Source organism: Choloepus didactylus, chromosome 7, assembly GCF_015220235.1.
Source record: "Choloepus didactylus isolate mChoDid1 chromosome 7, mChoDid1.pri, whole genome shotgun sequence".
NCBI lineage: Eukaryota > Metazoa > Chordata > Mammalia > Pilosa > Megalonychidae > Choloepus > Choloepus didactylus.
The window spans coordinates 20484942-20500026 of NC_051313.1; the positions used below are offsets into that span (position 1 = coordinate 20484942).

General features: G+C 35.4%; 1 pseudogene; it reads right to left on the reverse strand.

Annotated features, from left to right (window-relative positions):
- Positions 1-406: 406 nt before the first annotated feature.
- On the reverse strand, positions 407-1420 carry LOC119540487 (annotated as a pseudogene).
- Positions 1421-15085: the final 13665 nt, after the last annotated feature.

Here is a 15085-nt window from a genome sequence, read left to right on the forward strand (position 1 = left end):
TAGATTTCAGGAAGGAATCAGACAAAATCAGTTACCTCCATTTATTGTTAGAACAGAAGATAAAATAGCTTACTAACTGATAATGAGTTATGAATGTCACTAGGACACAAAATTTGCTGTGATTTGCTTATTTGGCTACAAGTGCAGTATTTTTTATGGATGACAACACACAGCATTTCCAACTTGTAACATGAAATTCCAGCTCTGAAGAGTATACTGTGTGACTTGAAAAGGTCTGATTGTGACTAAGTAACAACCTTTCCCCTGAAAAACATGAACAAAATCCATTGGGAAATCAGGCACAGACGGTATTTATCGGTTTTCCTTCCTTTCCTCCTGTGGTTTTGTTTCTCAGGACATATAGGTGGTTCCAAAAGAATCTAGCACTTATTACAAAAAGACACACCTATTTTTTTTTTTGCTTTTCTTTTTCTTTATCTTTTTCTCGAGGTTCCTTTCGTTTACGTTGTTCACTATTCCCAGATTGTCTTCCACTTGATGGAGAGGCTTGTGCTGGCTGGCTCTGAGTTTGTGTAGAAGCAGTAGCAGTAGCATCTGCTGCTTGTTCCTGTTCCTGGTAATATTGAGAAGCCCTTCTATCCTATTCCTCTTGGAGTTTCTTCACTAGTTCCAAATCACTGATTTCTTCTGGGATTTGTTTCCAGTTGATATCTTGGCTGTGCTGTTCTTGTTGTAGAGATAATGCCGTAAGATAGTCCTGATCTATCTGATCCTGTTGTCCTCTATATACAATTTCTGGATCTGATGGAGGCCTCAGATGAAATCCTGAGTCACAGAAATTTCCATCACCATCTACATTGTGTAGACTTTCCCAAACAACTGTTTCTTCAGTAAGAAATCCCTAGTCTGTTACCAACAAATACAGCTGGCCCTTGTATTTGGTCATGTTGCTAAAATGATTATTCTGAACGAACACACAAAGTTCTCCTTCCTGAATGGTTGAAGTTAGTTCATATAATCCATGGTATGTCAGTTGAGTGACTGTGTTATTTAGAAACTGCTCAGCTACAAAGCCTTCACTAACCAGCTCACTATTGTCTGACTGCTTACAAGAGATGATCTTCTCCACCAGTTGGTTATAGCTGCAATTACCAACAGCTTTTACAATGTCATCAGTCTGAGGGTCCACTAACCACCCGTGATACAAAGGAATATCAAGAAGATCAAATACTATGCATTCTGGTGTATATTCAAACACACGGATGCCAGTGAATTTTACATTTACATCCAGGCCTGTCTGTAGTTTGTGCAAAATTGCCATAGCATCACTCATATTCTGCTCATAGTTTAAATGCTGAATTTCTGAAATTTCTTTTGGCTTTGCATCAAGCATGTAATCTCCTAAATATTCCATCAGCTGCTCAGCGGTTATGATTTCCATCATTGGTGGAAGTTTCACCTTCCATGCTAGAAGCAAAACATTGAGGATGGCCAGCAAAGGGCCAGGGTCCATTCTCATTCTGGGTGATGATGGGTGTGTTCTCTTCCTTCCACTGGATCCACTTGATGTGATAGCTCCATTACATCTTAAAATTACAGACAGAAATTGTTGATAAATTGAGTTTAAAATATATACTTGTGATTTGTTTTTTTTTGGGGGGGGAGGGAGGTTACATGACTGCTTTGTCATAGACTATTTTCTGCTTATTTTATGTTTGAATACAGTAAAATATTTTCAGGTTTTTGCCTCATAAACCACTATCACATTAGTAAATTGGAAAACTGAAAGGTATTTCGGGAGGAAACATATAGGACTGAAAGTGTATTTTCATATTAAACTGAAATGATGGTCTGAAATAATAGTAGGTTCAATGTTATTCTTCATTTAAAATGTTGCTAGAACTTCCAGGGACATGTGCAATCCATTACTTCTTTAATTGGTCATCCAAGTTACTAGAAGGTGGCTGTAATGATAAAGAGGAGAATCTTATTAATGTTTGGGTAACAGGAAATTCCCTTTCACCAGCAATTAATTTTATTTACATATATAATTTTTCAATTTCATAACTGAAGGAAGAACATTATGGTTGATATATGTAAGTAAAACCTTTTGTGCCCAAGACACAGGAAAGAGCTTTAGTAGTATTAAATATGCATCTGGAACAATGAACTGTAGGTGCTTTCAAACCATTTCATAATTCCATATGGCTAGAAGTAGATTTTTGGGAGGTGTTTATGTGTTTGGTTTTCTGCTAGATAAAATTTGTCACAAAATCTCAATAGTGCAAAATAAGGGGAAAAAAATCAATCTAATAGTATCCACAGAAATGAACTGGCTATATGAACATATAATAAATCTATATTACACTTGATCAAACTTAGACCTTTTCTGCTTTCTATCATAGCCCTTAAATTTGGCCATCAAATATTCAGTTCTGTGTGCCACAAAATTGTTTCTGATAAACTCTGCTAAAACAGGTTCCACAGTCACATGTATAAAAGGGTTAACTTTTGTTGATTTGAAATTTCAACTAACCTAAACATTCCCTTCTCCATCCTGTGAGATGGCATTTACATATCTTTAATTTAGTTTGTGAAGGAAGGAATGGATGAATACATTGGAAAAGTATTAATGATACACTACACTATAATAATTTTATTACTACAACAATAATTTATATTATTTTAGTAAACACAATTCTTAGAAAAATGTGAAGTGCATTGCACCAAAATTCTTACCTATTTTAAATGCAAATAATTGTCCTTCTGAACCCAAAGATTTTTAATAGATTAAAACTTTAAATAGATAATGTATTTCATTTTTTATTAAACAAATAAAATGTATTTCACTTTTTTGTTGGGAAGGATAATTGACACCTACTATAACACAGATTTTTCTGATCCTTTGACCAAAATTGTCAGCTGGTCTGATAATATCTCATTATGCCAGAATCAACTACATCAAGAAAAGGTGATTTAGACAGGTAAGAATTTACGGTTGTAAGAACAATAACAGCTATTACTACAACACATATTTTCTCTGTAAAAAATGATGATTTTTGAACTAAGGAATAAATCGTAAAGGAAAAACCTGCAGTTCTAGAAACTCCTAAAAAATCATATGCAGGGGCAGTCATTACCAGCAGGAAATCAATCTCTCTCCCAAGGATCCATTGCATATTTTAACTATGCTTCCATTAGTAACCCTTCCAACCTGAAGCAAAAATGGAATCAGTATATAATTTTTTAAAAAGATGATTGATTTTAATGGAGTTAGACAACTATTAGTTCAATGTTGTCTTAATGAAGAGCATTAAGCTAAAAGGAAGAAAATTTTCTGCTAACTCAAATTAGATCCTACTTTTATAAACTCTGATTTTAACTGATATTTTATAAAATATCTAAAGATTTAATAAGTGAGAAATTTGCATTTTCTTTAGTTAAATTTAATCTACTAATGTGGTAGAATAGTTTCTTTTCTTTGTATTTTATGCCTTGAAAGCAAGTTTTTTTGGGTACCAATTATTGTCAATGGATTTATAAATAATTCAACTTGGTAGTCACAAAAATGTAATTTTTAGAATAGCGCCTTAAAAATAACCCAATTTAAAACATCCAGGATTTTGAGATTTGTTACATAGTTCTATTGATTTCCACTGATATTTCAAAATATTTTATTATAGATATACATGTCTGACTATCATTTATGAGTTTATTTCCATGCCCCAAGATAGGAAGCTAAGAATCTGAACAAATCCATCGTAACAAAGCTAATCTGAAAATGAAGGACTCTAGATTGTAGATTTTAGAGTGTGTGTTTTGCTTTTATTTTTTGTCATGATATTCATAGTTTAATAGTTTTTTGTAAGAAGCTTTTAGTTAGGGCTTTGATTACTTAATGTAACAGGCCACTCACTCTCAACTCATAGGCATAAACTATCTCCATAAATTGTGGAGTGGGAGGAATTCAGAAAGGTCACATCCTAAAGTTGTTTATGAGCTTCTAGGCTTACCCCAACCTGTATTTGCATGGATTTGGTCTATTTAGCTTACCAAAGACTGAGATGAGAGCTAACAGATCTTTGCCTCAGTCCCAGACTGACTCTGAGTGTGGGAAGATCTGAATAGTGCTACAACACTACAATGGCTTTAAAAACTGAACCAACATTGAAATCACAGCATACAGAAGAAGGGTTGAACTCTCAGCTTGAACACAAACATATAAATTGTCTGCTAAAACAAAAATATCAACCTTTTTGATGGGATTTAAACAAAACTGAGTCTTGTAACATAATAATCAAAATGTCCAGGACATAATCCAGAATAACTCAGTACATGAGGAGAGATGAAAATCTCAACTCATGGAAAAAGACAATCAACAGATGCCTAACATGAGATGACCTAAAGTTTGGAATTGTCTGACAGAGGTTTTAAAGCAGCTTGAATATATAATTATGAATATTTTTGAATCAAATGGAAAGATAAAAGTATTAGCAAAGAAATAGAAGATAAATAGATAGGTAAATAGATGGTAAATATAGATAGATAAAAAGGGAAATTTTAAAACTGAAGTTTACAATAATTGAAATAAATTATAGTGAAATGGAATTGACAGAGGAAAGATAGATCAAAAGAAATTATCTATATTAACAATAAAGAGAAAAAGATTGAAAATTCTGTATGTTTATTCTAGAAAATAGAAGAATAAACACTTCCCAACTCATTTTACAAAGCCATTATTGCTCTGATATCAAAACCAAACAGAGAGTAAAGGAAACAGACAAATACACAGAACAACATGCTTCATGAACTTTGATGCAAAAATCCTCAATGAAATGTTAGCAAATCAAATCCAGCAACATATAAAATTAATAACACCTCACTACAAAATGGGCTTTATCTTGGAAATATAAGGCTGGTTTGATATGAAATTTAATTAATGTAATCATTATTAACAATATGATATATAAAATCTATAATATATCAACCGATGAAGAATAAACATTTAAGGAAATACAAAGCCAATTTATGGTTAAAACTTCTCAGCAAACTAGAAATAGAAGGAATGTCCTATGTCTGATAAAAGATATACACAACAACCCAACAGTTAATGGTTATAAATTTAATGTTTTCCTTCTATGACAGGAACAAGGTAAGAAAGTCTACTTTCATTGCTCCCATTCAAATAGTACTGGAGTTCTTAGTGCAATAGGACAAGAAAAAGAACCAAAAAGCTTACAGTTTGGAAAGAAAGAAATGAAACTGTTCTTCTTTACAGACAGCATGATTGTCTACATAGAAAATCTCAAGGAATCAACAAACAAGTCCTTGAACAAACATTAGTTTAGCAAGGTCACAGAATACAAAGATAACTGTTCAAAATCAATTATATTTCTAATACAAGCAATGCACAATTGGAAATCAAAATTAGAAAAAAAAAATACTGAGAATGGTTTGCTCCAAAACGAAATATTTAGATGTAATTCTAATGAGGATGTATATACTGCAAACTAAAGAACTAACAAAAGATAACTTTCCCAATTAAAAAAAAAACTAATTAAAGAAAAAAAAGGTAACCAAGCTTGTCAGTAGAAACAGAAAAAGACTAAACTAACAAAAGAAATCAAAGAAGAACTTAAAGAAATGCAGAGACATATTGTGTTAATGGATGGGAAGACGTATGATAATGATGCAAATTCTTTCCAATTTATCTACACATTTACTACAATACCAATCAAAATCTCAGCAGGAGATTCTCAGACAAGTTTTATTCTTGAACAACTGATTCTCAGATTGCTACAGAATGGTAAGGAGATGGCAAAGGAAGTAGAATAAATACTTTTAAGAACATATTTAGAGGAACCTAAGGGCAGTGTGATATTGGTGTAGCGGTAGACAGATGGATGAATGGAACAGAATAGAAACTCTAGAAATAAACCCTTGCAAATATGGCCAAAAGTTTTTGACAAAAGAGAAAAACCAAAACAATAGTCAAGGGATAGCCTTCTCAACAAATGTTTCGTGAAAATTAGGCATCCATATATTTTATAAAATAAACCTTGACATCAAACCTATATAGTGTTAATTCAAACACATCATAAATCTAAATATAATATGTAAAACTACAAAATTTTCAGGAAAAAAACAAAAGTACTTGAACACAAATTATATAGAAAACTCTCAAAACTCAACATTTAGAAAACAATCTAATTTAAAATGGGCAAATGATTTGAATAGACATTTGTACCTAACGAATGTATAAGGATGGCAAAGAAGCACCTAAAATATGTTCAACATAACAGCCATTAAGAAATTCAAATACAAACCAAGATGCATACCACTACCACACACCGATTAGAATGGTTAAAATATTACTGAGACTACCAAAGGCTGACATAAGTGTAAAAGAACTGGAACTCTCATGCATTGCTAGTAGAAATGCAAAATGATACAGTAACTCTGGAAAATACTTTGGCAGTTTCTTATAAAATTATACACATGCTTGTCATAAGACCTGGCCAGAAAAGCCCACACTTGATAGTTTATCACAGCTTTATAATAAACATCAAAACCTGGAAATAACTCAAATGTTCTTCAGTGGGTGAATGGATAAACAAACTGTCATATATCCTGAATACTATTCAAACAAAAGAAAAAAATAGAACAATCAGAAACCCAAAATAATAATTGTTTCTCAATACTTGGGTGAATCACAAAGATCGAATGAAAGAAATCTGTATCTAAATGTCACACTGTGTGATATAATCTATATGACATTCTTGAAAAGATTAAACTACAGCAATAGAGTACATATCAATGGCTCTTAAAAACGGGGGTGGGAAAAGACATCACTCTAAAAGCATGGCATGAAGGAGCATTTTTAGGGTGATGGAAACATTTCATATCTTGACTATAGTCATGTTTACAGAAATCTATGCATGTCTTATTTCCATAGAAATTACATCAAAAAGAAAAGTTGGGACTTCCAGAAAGATGGTGGAATAATGACAAGCAGAACTCACTCCTCCACTATAAAACAGACATAAACTGTCCAAAGCAGTGGTTAGGGGCTCAAGTGATCAGAGAGGGACCACTACAACATATAAGGAAGAGCTGGATGAAAAAGCAGAGAAACTACAACTGAGAAATAGGGGTAAGTGAACTCAATCATGACCACCCCTGAGGCCAGTGGCTGTGCATTCAGCTGGAGAAGGCTGCTGAAAAGCAGTGCACTCCTACTTTGGCTGATGGCCAGTGAGGTTAACCCTCTCAGTCTTGCGGCCTAGAGTCTGTCCACATAGGAGTCTGGAAACTTGCTGATCCATTAATTCCATGTACAGAGACCCTGTTGCAGTGCCCAGTGCCCACCCCCAACCCCAAAGCTGGCTGCTGCAGGTGCCAGATTCAGGGGAGATGGACAGACCCTCTCCTCCAGAGGAGAGGGGGATGCAGAGCACTGCTGATCTGATGGTTAACTGGTGAGGGAGACCCTCTGGGCCCCACAAACTTAATCCTTTCTGCAAAAGGGACCAGGATACTCATGGCTTAGCTGCTTTTATGAGAGAGGCAGGGGTGATGGAGAGAGCTCCAGCAAGACACCAGTACCCATCGACCACCTCTGAGGCCGGTGACTGTGTACTGGCCTCAGTCTTCCTGGCTGACTGGAGAAATGCAGCACAGTCCTGGGCTGGCTTCTTGTTGGCAAAGTTTATCCTCTCAGTCCTGCTGCTGGGAGTCTTTCTATCTGGGAGTCTGGGAACCACCAGTTCCATTGTGCCCACAAGCAGAGTCTTTGCCATGGTGCCCAGTGCCCATATTCCACCACTGGATTTGTTGCTTTTGGTGCACCTCGACCTGGAGGAGTCAGGGAGTTCTTCCTCTCGGAAAAAGAGGGAGAAGCAGATCAGTCCTGAGATAATTTTTGGCCAGAGAGGATGACACTCTGTGTACAGCAGTCTTAAACTGGACCTTGACCCAATTTGGACACTGTCTAGTGGGGAGCTGCAGTTGAGAAAGGTGCAGTTGTGGAGAATAGGTGGCCCCAAAGCACCATCTGTTGGGAAGACAGGGAAAGTGAAGACTGGCAAGCTGCTTTTCTTCTCAGTCTCTAATAGCCTTCTAAAAAGGGGTCGTACTCCCTGCATGAGACCTTGGCCCTGGTTTGGGGGGGGAATTACTGACAAACCAAGTGCCAAAGGAGAACTTCAATGTAAACCCAAGCAACAACAAAATCTTAGACAAATACAGGGAAAGCAACTTTTGAAATAATCTTATCAAGATAATCAAATGCCCAGCAAAAATCATAAGGCATATGAAGAAACAAGAAAATGTGGCAAAAACAATCAAATTAAAATGTTGCAGGAGACAAAGATGTGGAACTAATCAAAGATGTTTAAAAAAAATCTCCAAAATAATTTCAATGAGACAGTTAAAGAGATAAAGGATATCAAGAAGACTCTAGAAGAGCATTAAGAAGAATTCAAAAGAATAAATAGAAAAATAGCAGATATTATGGAAATGAAAGATAGTATAGATGAAATAATAACTATACTAGGGACTCACAACAGCAGATTAGAAGAGGTGGAAAAAGAAACAGTGAACTAGAGGACAGAGCAACCAAATTCAAATGCTTGAAAGAACAATTGGAGAAAAAAAGGAAGTAATTGATCTGTATTTCAGGGAAATGATTGACAACATGAAGCACACCAATATAAGGTCTCAGAAGGAGAAGAGAAAAGGGCAAGGAAATTATGATGAGATAATAGTAGAAAATTTCCCACCCCTTATAAAAGACATAAATATCAAAGCAAAGAAGCTGAATGTATTCCAAATAGAATAAATCCAAACAGACCCATTCCAAGATACATACTAATCAGACTGTCAAATGTCAAAGAGAAGAAGAGAATACTGAAAGCAGTAAGAGAAAAGCAACTCACCACATACAAAGGAAGCCTCATATGACTAAGATCTGACTACTCATCAGACACCATGGAAATTAGAAGGCAGTGGTATGATATATTTAAGATTCTGAAAGAGAAAAATTGAAAGCCAAGAATTCTTTATCCAGCAAACTTGTCTTTCAAAAGTGAGGGAGATTTAAAATATTCACAGATAAACAAAAGCTGGGAAGATATGTCAACAAGATACTGGCCCTGAAAGAAATACTAAAGGGAATTATGCTGGCTGAAAAAAGACAAGAAAGAACCTTGGAGGAGAGTATAGAAATGATGATTATCAGTAAGGGCAACTAAAAGTATAGAAAGAGAGAAAAATACTAGATCTGACAAATAAAAGCCAGTAGATAAAGTGGTTGAAGTAAGGATGGTTTTTACAGTAATAGAATTGAATGTTGATTAAACTCCCCAATCAAAAGACCCAAATTTGCAGAATGGATAAAAAATATGATCCATCTATATGCTCTTTAGATAGACTCATTTTAGACCCAAGAATACAAATGGGTTGAAAGTGAACTGAGCAAAAAGATATTACATACAAGAACACACACACATATATATATATATATTTATACATATATATATACTTTAAATACAAAAATTTTGAAGAGCAAAAAGGACACTAAATATCAATAAGAGGGGCAAATCAACAAGAAAAAATAACATTCATAAATAATTATGCAATTAATAAAGGTGCTACAAAGAACATGAGGCAAACACTGGCAAAACTGAAGAGAGTACTAGATGTTTCTATAATAGTGGGAGACTTCAATATACCACTCTCTTCAGTAGATAGAACATCTAGACAGAGGATCTATAAGGAAATAGAGAACTTAATAATATGTTAAATAAATTTGACCTAACAGATCATTGCATCCAAAAATAGCAGGATATGCATTATTCTCAAGTGCTCATATGCTACGGAACAAAAAAGGTCTTAATAAATTTAAAAGGATTGAAATTATTCAAAGCACTTTTTCTGCTCATAATGGAATAAAACTGGAAATCAATAACAAGCCGGAAATTTCATAAATATATGGAGGTTAAACAATATGCTCTTACTCAGTGGGTCAAAAAAAGAAATTGCAAGAGAAATCATTAAATATCTCAAGACAAATGAAAATGAGAATACCACATATCAAAACTTGTGGGAGGCAGTGAAGGCAGTGGTGAGAGGGAAACTTATAATCTTAAAGGCCTACATTAAAAAGGAAGAAAGTGCTAAAACTAAAAACTTAACTGAATGACTGAAGAAACAAGAGGAAGAGCAGCAAACTAAACCAAAAGCAAGTAGAAGGAAAGAAATAACAAAGACTAAATCATAAATAAATGAATTGGAGAACAAAAAACAATAGAGAGAATCGATAAAACCAAAAGTTGGTTCTTTGAGAAGATCAATAAGATTGACCAAACCATAGCGAGACTGGCAAAGTCGAAAAGAGAGAAGATGGAAATAAACTAAATCAGAAACAAGGGTGTGTGTGTGTGCCATTTACCAAAGATGCCAAAGAAATAAAAGAATCATAAGAGGACACTATGAAAAACTGTATGCCAACAAACTAGAAAACTTAAATGAAATGGGCAATTTCTTAGAAACACATAACAACATATATTGACTCAAGAAGAATAGAAGACCTCAACAAACCAATCATGAGTAAAGAGATTAAATCAGCCATCCAAAACCTCCCTACAAAGTAAAGCCCAGGACCAGATGGCCTTACAGGGGAATTTAACCAAACATTCCAAGAACAATTAACATCTTCCTGATCATACTATTTCAAAAAGTTGAAGAAGGGGGAACACTACCTAACTCATTCTATGAAGCAAACATAACCAAAGCCTGATAAAGATACTATAAAAAAGGAAAACTACAGACCAAGCTCCCTAATGAATATAGATACAAAAATTCTCATCAAAATACTTGCAAATCAAATCCAAAGACACATTAAAAGACGTATACACCATGACCAGGTGGGTTTCATTCCATGCATACATGGGTGGTTCAAAACATAAAATCAATTAATGTAATACAACACATTAATAAATCAAAAGGAAAAAAAGCCACATGATTACTTCAACTGATGCAGAAAAGGTATTTGACAAAATTCAACATCCTTTCTTTTTTTAAAACATCCTTTCTTGATAAAAACATTTGAAAAGGTAGGAATCAAAGGAAACTTCCTCAACATGATAAAGGGCATATATGAAAAACTCACAGCTAATGTTGTGCTGAACAGTGAGAGATTGTAAGCCTCTGTCTAAGGTCAGGCATGAGACAAGAATGCCCACTGTCACCATCATAATTCAACAATGTGCTAGAAGTTCTAACTAGAGCAATTGGGCATGAAAAAGAATAAAAGACATCTAAATTGGAATGGAAGAAGTAAAACATTATTTGCAGATGACAGGATCCTATATTCGGAAAATCCCCCCAAAACTATTACAAAGCTACTTGAGCTAATAAACAAATTCAGCAAAATGGCAGATACAAGATCAACATGCAAAAATCAAGACTGAATACATTTGTGCTTCAAAGGACTTTGTGAAAGGGTGGAAAGGCAGCCATCTCAATGGGAGAAAATATTGGGTAACCATATGTCTGATAAGGGTTTGATATCCAGTATATATAAAGAAATCCAACAACTCAACAATAAAAAGACAAAAAAACCCATTTAAAAAATAGGCATTAAATGAATAGACATTTTTCCAAAAAGGAAACACAAATGGCTGTAAAACGCATGAAAAGATGCTTATCTTCACTAGCTATTAGGGAAATGCAAATAAAAACCACAGTGAGATATCATCTCACACCTACTAGAATGGCCATTATTAAATGGGAAACTACAAGTGTTGGAGAGGATGTGGAGAAATAGGAATGCTTTTTCACTGCTGGTGGGAATGCAAAATTGTACAGCCTCTATGCAACATAGTTTGGCAGTTCCTCAGAACACTAAATATTGAGTTGACCTAGGACCCCAAAATTCTGCTACTCGGTAAATACCCAGAAGTCTGAAAGCAGAGACATGAATAGACATTTGCACACTGATGCTGACAGTGGCATTATTCACAATTGCCAAATGATGGAAACTATCCAAGTGCCTGATGGACAATTATCATGAATGGATAAACAAATTGTGGTATATGCATACAATGGAATATTACTCAGCACTAAGAAGGAATGAAGTCCTGTAGCAAGCAACAACTTAGATGAAACTTGAGGACATAATGCTGAGTGAAAATAAGTCAGACACAAAAGGACAAATCATGTACAATTTCACTAATATGAACTAACTAGAATGTATAAACTCATAGTCATACAACTTAGAATATAGGTTACCAAGAGATAGAATAAGATTAGAGAATGGGGAATGGTTGCCTAATATTTACAGCATTTTTAACTGGGATGAATGTAAATGTTTGGAAATTGATAGAGGTGACTATAGCTCATTATTTGGATCATAAATAATAGCATTAAATTGTAGAAGAATGTAGTTGAAAGGGGAAGTTTAGAGTCATGTATGTCACCAGAAAGAAAGCTAGAGGTTAGAGTGTGGGAATGTATACAACAATGAACCTTGTGGTGGATATTGATTATGATTAACTCTACAAATATAAAAAGTTCTTTCATGAAATAGTAGAAATATACATTTGTACAGAGTTAATAAAGTGGCATATGGGAAAAAGTATCTATTGCAAGGATATTAAGATCTTAACAGTAAGATTGTTATTAAGAACAACAAATATACCACCCCAATAATGGGGGATGGGGTAAGGGATATGGAGCATTTTGGGTTTTCTTTTTTTATGTCTTTTTGTTATTTTTCTTTTTGGGGTAATGCAATTGTTCTAAAAGTGATTGTGATGATTTCACATCTAGGTGATGATACTTGGAGACATTGTATACTTTGGGTGGATTATACAGTATGTGAATATATCTCAAGAAAATTGGCAGTTAAAAAAGAAAAAGGTAATTTTACTGCACTGTAATTGATAAGATAAGAAAGAACTCTGATCTGGTCTGTGTGGTTTAAGGTGTTTAAAAGGACATTTACAGATTCCTAATGGTGTAAAAGAAAAAAATGAATAGTGATATGTTTGGTTTAAGATGAAAAGAGGGCATAATCATCAGAATGTGTTGGTTGAAAATGCATGTAATTTTGTGATAGACTCCTTTAGGATTAAATTATATTTCAGTGGTACCTCAGTACTTGTCATTAATTGGTCTGAGAGGCAGAGCAAGTACCAAAAATGATGAGTATCAAATAAATTTTCCCGGAAGGAATAATGTAAATAAATTTAATGCATTCCCAAACAAAAGACAATGCACATTTTAAGGCAATATGTAAAAAGATAGGGGTATATATCATTACTTTACATGAGAAGTAAATCTAAAAAATAATAAATACTTCTATTAAATAAAATAAAAACTTCACTTTACCTGTGCTGAGAAGAGTCCATGGCCTAATGGGATGGTGGTAGGAGAGTGGTGAGGAGGAGGGGGCACATGGAGTGCTGCTTGGAGGGAGAGTCCCCTCGAATAGAACATTAGGCACTTGCACTTCAGGTATTCTTTCTCTTTTCTGCCTTTTTTTTTTTAACTTGCACCACAGGCTCCAAAACCCTCTTTGTCATCTTCAATAAAAACTTCTCCAATGAGGACTGCTTCTGTCTTCTTTTCAGAATTCCTCAAAAATGTGAAATTGTTTGGTCATTCAATAAATTCACATTCCTGCTTGTGAGAGCTTTGTCCAGAATGTACTTCTCCACAAAGTTTTGAACGTGCTCATTTTGCACACGTTTCTTTTATCAGGAACTGGGGACATCCTCCCTTATCTTCTCAGCTGGAGAAATCTCTTCAGCCACCTCTTGTTGCTGCTCCTTCTCTGGTTTCTGCATCTCCTCAGTGCTGAGCTCTTCATGATGTTCCTCCACTACTCTTCAACATTAGCAGCATCGACCTCTAGACCCATGGATTGTCCCAAAGATACAATATCCTGCACAACTGTACCCTCTGTTCCTGCAGGCTTAGAGTCAGTGTCAAGCCCTTTGAAGGCTCTCTGAGTCACAGCTTCTGGTCGCAAATTCTTCCATGCCGAATTCATTGTCCTATAAGAGATTTCATTCCAGGCCTTATCAATAAGGTTAAGGAAGTGCAGGATATTGAAATGATCCTTCCAGAATTCTGTGAGGGTCAACTGTGTGTCAGAAGTGATCTCAAAGCACCTTTGGAAAAAAACCTTGGTGTATGTGTCAGTTTGAATGTACTGTGTCCCCCAAACGCCATTATCTTTGATGTAGTCTTGTGGGGCAGACGTTTTGGTGCTGATTAGATTTGCTTGGAATGTGCCCCACCCAGCTGTGGGTGATGACTCTGATGAGATACTCCCATGGAGGCATGGCCCCACCCATTCAGGGTGGACCTTGATCAGTGGAGCTATATAAATGATCTGACTCAAAGAGAAGGAACTCAGTGCAGCTGTGAGTGACATTTTGAAGAGGAGCAAGCTTGCTCGAGAGGAACATTCTGGGAGAAATCCATTTTGAAATCAGAACTTTGGAGCAGACACCAGCCACGTGCCTTCCCAGCTAACTGAGGTTTTCTGAACGCCATTGGCCATCCTCCAGTGAAGGTACCCGATTACTGATGTGTTACCTTGGACACTTTATGGCCTTAAGACTGTAACTGTGTAGCCAAATGAGCCCCCTTTTTATAAAAGCCAATCCATCTCTGGTGTTTTGCATTCTGCAGCATTAGCAAACTAGAACAGTGTACAACTTTTTGAAGTTTGAAATGACCTGCTGGAACATGGGCTGAATGAGAGTAGTAGTGTTGGGGGGGCAAGAACCTTACAGTGACAAAGCTGAACTCCTCCAGTAAGTCATCCTCCAAGCCTGGACTGTAGGCAGGCACATTGTCCAAAAGTAGGAGAGCTTTCAAAGGCAAATCTTTCTCCAGCAAATATTTTCACTGAGGACCAAACACTTCATTTATCCTCTCAGTGAAAAATTGCCTGATGACACAAGCTTTGCTGTTTGCCCTCCACATCACATGGAGTTTGCTGTTTATGATATTACACTTCTTGAAAACTCATGGGTTTTCACTATGATAGACCAGTAGAGGCTTGAGTTTTAAGTCCCCACTGCATTCACTCACAGCAGTAGAGTGAGCC